Source organism: Triticum aestivum, chromosome 6A (genome assembly GCF_018294505.1).
Source record: "Triticum aestivum cultivar Chinese Spring chromosome 6A, IWGSC CS RefSeq v2.1, whole genome shotgun sequence".
NCBI lineage: Eukaryota > Viridiplantae > Streptophyta > Magnoliopsida > Poales > Poaceae > Triticum > Triticum aestivum.
In genome coordinates, this window is record NC_057809.1 from 593,542,468 (window position 1) to 593,548,333 (window position 5,866).

The window sequence follows — 5,866 nt, forward strand, 5'->3', positions numbered from 1 at the left end:
ACCCCCATGGTGGAAAACGACACCAGAGAGCCGCCGTCATCCGATCTACTGATCTAGGGTTTTCCCAGGAGATAGCAGAGAGTGGCCTTGAACATCTCCACGACGATGCCTTCAGGAAGGGAACGGCGCAGACATCATCGCCATCGTCGGCCTTGGCAATAGTCAATAGTAGGTTTTCACCCAGATCTGATCGAAGACCTCCATCTCTCATGCACGGGTCGCCGCCGTCCTTGCCGAGATCTGGATGATCCCGCTTGGCAGATCTCAGCACGGGGAAGCCCCCCCACCGAGACACGCCGGCCGAGCAGGGGAGGCCGAGGCCGCGCCCACAGGTCAGATCCGCGATGGATCCAAGCCGACGCCGCCGCCCCGGAGTCAGCCCCGCGCACAGCCGCCACCGCCTGCCGAGGCCTACCGCCGCAGGACACCGCCGCCTACCGCCTAGATCCGCCGCCCGCGGAAGAAGGGGAGGCGGGAGAGGGAGTCCCCCCGCCGCCGCCGTCTGCCACGCGGGTTTCACTCGGCGGCGTCACCCGGCGGCGGCACGAGGAGGGGAGAAGGAGAGGGTGGCGGTGGTGCCTAGGGTTGGAGGCCCCCGAGTCACCCAGGGCAGGGGCGACGCCAGGGAGGGAAGAAACCTGGATATGTGCATTGTTTGGTTTGCGGCTTTGCTATTTTATTCCAACCGCCGCGGTTGCAGGTGCTCTCCACACACGATGGTGTACTTATTGTCCGGTATTAATGTGAGGCATATGTAGTCTGAGAAACATAAAGACCAGGAATATATTGGGTTAACTATTGTGACCAGCTTGCTTAGAAATAAAAAAACTATTGTGGCCAACTTATTAACCAATAACCGAAAATATGGATAGTTAATTTCCTAAAGTTGGGACATTTTTCTCATGGATCTGTAACAATTTTCTCAAAATCTAGAACAATTTTATCCTAAACCTAAAACTTTCTCCATTTCATATGGTGTTGCCAAAAGAAACATAGTTTAAGCAACGCCATATACTTCTAAAAGGCTAATCATTTATACACAAACTTCTTATGTCTTTCCGATGTCTCAATGCTTGTATGACATCTTGGTGCCAAGAAAAAGAGATGGCCACCCTTTCTTCTGTTGCTTGATGTTCGTTTAGTTGTAAATTCTAGCTTCTGACTAAAGGCGCCGAGAACTGCTTGAACTGATTGCTGGCCAAAATGTGATAGTGGCTCAATGACAAAAGGGTAGTGCTACACGGTGCACATTCTTGTGGATCCCTGTATATCTCCCATGAATATTTCTTTGCTTGACTGATTGTTGATATCCATGGCTATGCCAGAAAAGGAAAATTTAAAATTAAGAACTTTGAAAATCATATACTGTACCGTGATATATATGTGCCAAAGAAGCGCAAATCATTTGCTGATCAGACATGACAACTTTGTACTCCGTAAGTTTTGACAGAGAAGGGCAGTTTATTACTGTTTTATCTGTGACCATGAATATTGTGAGCGACATGCGACGCTAAAATAAGCAGATAATATATATTTTTTCCGTTCTAGTGAGCATAGAGCAGTAGTGAATCTTACTAAAATAGCATGAGCAATTTATGTTATGGCAGAAAGTAGCTAAAAGAAATACTACTGATGGAAGAATAAAAAATCCAGGAAATGGAGAGATTATACATGCGAGTGCAGGAAAAGTGGCAAATTCAAAGAATGTACTTTCATTTAGCCAATAGATAAAATGTTTCTGTTCTCGTGAGCAAACGGCTAGAATGAACCTCATTAAAATACCATGAGTGATTTACCCACCGGCAAATAGTAGCTACTGATGGAAGAACAAAAAATAAGGAAATGGAGAGATTATACTTGTGAGTGCACGATAGATTATTCCAAAGGAAGTACTTTTTTTAGCCAATCGCTCAAAGCAAAAGATTAGTGCAATGGATAAAAAGTACAGACCTTGACAGAATATCTTGTTCTTGTAAATCATGTGCTCTACAAATTTCTGAAATCTGCCACTGTAATTGTACAAAAGTCTTGCCACTGAAACCTGCCGGGCTGTCCACATAAGTTCTTCAATTCGGTCATAATCCAAATCATAAAAGTAAGAAACTCTGCTAGTTGCATATCTTTTAAAGAAATGAATTAATTAATAATTACACCTCTCTGTAGTCCGTAATTTCATCCAATTCGGCTTCTGCACCACTGTCTACTCATTCATAATATACAGAAAAATTTAGATGGCAGAACATTGTAGATCAGAAGAAAAACTTTCAGGGTAAAATCCATGTCAACAAAAAGAACAGACATAGAGCCATCATGAGATTTGGAGCCACAAAAGTAGTAAGGAAAAGGAAGAAATATGACGAAGAGAAGGACTTTTTTGCTCGGTAGTACTCACTGATCCCTGCTAAAGAGAAAGACATGAGACTGGATGGAGAAGCTGCTCTATGTTGTGAACACACCCATTAGTTCATGCACATAAAGGGCACTATCCTGGAGCAAAATCAATTGAAAAAATTGACGTCAAAAAGAGAGTAGTATACTTTCTAAACTCAAATTATAGCTACGGCAAAACAATGCTCAACTTTCTCTAGCAAGGGCAAAATTCAGAGATGTACCTATTGAGGAGGTTTTCATGTTGGGCAGACGCGAGGCACTGGATGTCAAGGGGTACAGGGGTGTACAGCACCGGCGGCGGTGGGGGTTTGGCCACTGCTGATGAAAGTATGTCGTCTCTGCTCTCAAGCACCACCAGATCGTGGTAAAACTTCAGTAGTAGAGGACACCCGACCGACAACATCTAAATAAACACAAATCGTTAATTCACTCTAGTTTATTTTCCATAGGAAAACATATGCAATAGCATTGTAAAATAAAAGGAATTATCAAAATTAATTAGTAGCTTAATATGAGAAATCAAATGGGAAGACAAACGGCATTACTCAATAATCAAGTGGCCAGGATACACACACAAACCACAAAATATATTTCAGTTAGAGAATATTCTGCACACGGTTCATGATTTGCTCTCCGAGCAATTGAATCTTCACTATCAGTTCCTTTGTCTACATGAATAACAACAATCACACACTTGAGCATGCAACTGGAACTCTACTTTTTTGCCAACAATCTGGAATTGTGCTTGGAACCGTAGGGAGCGAGCGGACACTTTCCCTTCTATACTATGTTGACCTAACACTTGCACTTCTTTTTTACCACTAAAGAAAAAAAACTCAAACGATTGCACACACAAAAAAATTGGTTAAATGTTTTTGTGCAGGGGAGCTGTGGGAGACCAGACCTTAGTAAGAGCTTATGACCAGAAAATAAGAGTGCTCGGTAGCCACGTGATCGCCCGGTCAAGCATGTTATAGATGGACCCAAACCTGTCAAAATCTGAAATTTGCAACAACAAATAATCAGTTGGAAAACAAATTCATGAAGCATGAACAAACAAAGGTAAAATTTATTGCTATCCGAAGGCCTCCAGATCTAATTTTGAATGGAAGGCTGCAAAAACATGTCACAGAACAAAATTAGAAAGTGCAAAATATAGTGCAAAGTACTTGGTTCAAGAAAAATTGTTGCACGGGCAGCCAACAACTGAAGAAGAGAAATCGATCAAGAAAAAGCTAAAAGGTCTTACATTAGTGAACGAAGGGAGTATTATTTAGTGTCAGGTTCCATACTGAATTACGACATAATTATTTCCTGGTCACATTTTCGCAGAAGCTCGATGCCAGAAATTGACCAAAGCCATGGTTATACAAACATGTATTGTTGACTTTGTTGTACACAATAAAATGATCTATACATGTTAATGCTACCAAGGAAAAATGTATGGCATGATATCTTGCAGAATTGATTCACTTTGCACAACTTCACTTGAATCATCTATAAAATTGTACTTGTTCATTATCGGTTGGGCATTGACAGAAGTTCTATGTAACTGAAGGCGTCAAGGTGGTAAAACAAAATTAGTTATGTGGTTAATTCCAGTATAAAACCATGCCGAATAAGTGACTCTGGCTATGGTACCTGCACAAGTGGATATGATGAACAATCTTGTTAACAAACCACAAAAGTTAACACTTGATAGTTTCAACCTGTACAAAAGATGATAACGCAAAAATTCACCTGAAGCAAGACTTTTTCTCATGTAGTTTTTCTAGGCAAGAGTTACCACAGTTCATGGAAAATACTGCAGTTTAATCGATGGCCATTTGCAAACATGATTTCTTCACCTCTTACTCATGATGTGCAGAAACTTCGTTGATCTGGTTATAACACATGCAAACCAAACATATGTGTTGCTTAAATACTTGCTGATCTTCAGTTCAGTTGTGGCTGCTGAATACTTGCAGTCAAGAAATACCAAACCACATGCTGGAGAGCAAGTCCTTCGTTGAAAAGAATCACCAAGGGAGCTATCTTGAGCTAAAAGAATTAATAAAGCATGCTATATAACATAAATTTTCCCAAAATTCATAGAAAATACTATCAAAATCGCACATCCTATTTAAGAAGTATTTCGTAAGATTTGGTCCTTTTTCAAATCCATACAGAGAAAACATTTTGCTACCCACAAAATGCATATGAAGAAATGATCGAGAGAGCATCCAGTAAAACGATGACTCACACCTCTTGACGGAATTAACAGTCCAGATTGGACCAAAGAAGAGAAGGGATGGATTTTGGGGAGCAAGACCTGCGGATCTAGCTGATGTCTCAGCGCATTCTTCAAAAGTTGAAGGAGCAGTGCCATCTCTGCATAGACCCGCAGCCTCGCACCCGAGTCCCTCCCTAGATCTCCGCGCCCCGAGCAGGAGCTCTGCGCCCATGCACCGATCCAGCGCCGCCGGAGAACCAACCATGGCCACGCCTCCCTCTTCCTTCCTCCTTCCCTCCCGTGCTCTCTCTCCATGTCCAGGAGACACATGGGGACGGCGAAGGCGGCGAGGCAGAGGAGCGGTCAACGGTGGCGTCGTCTGGATCGAGCGCCTTTGTGCTCGATGGCGAGGAAGGCAAGGCGCAGGTCCTCCGGCGTGCGATGGCGCATGGGACGGCGCAGGTGGCTGGGCACATGGATCCCGGCAGGGAGGGTCCAGATCCAGTCGAGGACGGGGCGACCGGCGGTGGCGGTGACGCGCGCTCGTGTGTGGGGAACAGGAAGGGGATCGTGGGGACTGCGGCTTGAATATACTAAACTACATGGTCGTTTCTGCAAAAACAAAACGTTATCTGAGGGAGTCACTCAAAAAAGGATTCCGGGTTGAATTTAAAGAAAAAGAGGGACTTTCTGCAAAATTTCCAATGACGTACTACCAGAAGCAATCGCTGGTTTATTAGTAGGTAAAGAGGTAAAGATAAAGATGGGTGCCGGCGTCGCTTGCATTGTTTTTGCTACAGGCCAACCAACTGTCCTCGCCCGCACAAAAGCGGTTCATGAGCGCCGTGAGGGCTGCCATGGATTTTGGCTTTTGTTGGTCGAGGTGGCGAGCGAGCCATTCGTCGCGGATGCTGTGTTTGAAGGCTGCTAGGGCTTCGGCATCCAGACAATCGATGATTTGGTTCTTTTTAGTTAAGAACCTAGTCCAGAATTTCCTGGCGGACTCTCCGGACTGTTGAACTATATGCCTTAAGTCATCAGCGTCCGTAGGTCGAACATATGTACCTTGGAAGTTATCAAGGAAGGCCTCTTCCAAGTCCTCCCAGCTGCCAATAGAATTTGCAAGAAGACTGTTGAGCCAGTGCCGAGCTGGCCCCATGAGTTTTAAAGGGAGGTATTTGATGGCGTGGAGGTCATCGCCGCGGGCCATATGAATGTGGAGAATGAAGTCTTCGATCCACACCGCGGGGTCCGTGGTTCCAT

The 5,866-nt window shown here is 44.2% G+C and overlaps 1 long non-coding RNA gene across 4 annotated transcripts; it reads right to left on the reverse strand.

Moving 5' to 3' along the window:
- Positions 1–853: 853 nt before the first annotated feature.
- LOC123128777 (uncharacterized) lies at positions 854–5,173 on the reverse strand. Of its 4 annotated transcripts, none has more exons than XR_006463418.1 (5): positions 4,703–5,173; positions 3,296–4,431; positions 2,613–2,794; positions 1,951–2,487; positions 854–1,316 (listed from the first exon to the last, which is right to left on the reverse strand). It is a non-coding gene; the product is annotated as an uncharacterized lncRNA (long non-coding RNA). The 4 variants fall into 4 exon arrangements; XR_006463417.1 differs by having other exon boundaries at positions 3,296–4,032; positions 4,132–5,173; XR_006463419.1 differs by having other exon boundaries at positions 1,951–2,049; positions 2,154–2,487; positions 3,296–5,173.
- Between the last annotated feature and the right edge of the window lie 693 nt (positions 5,174–5,866).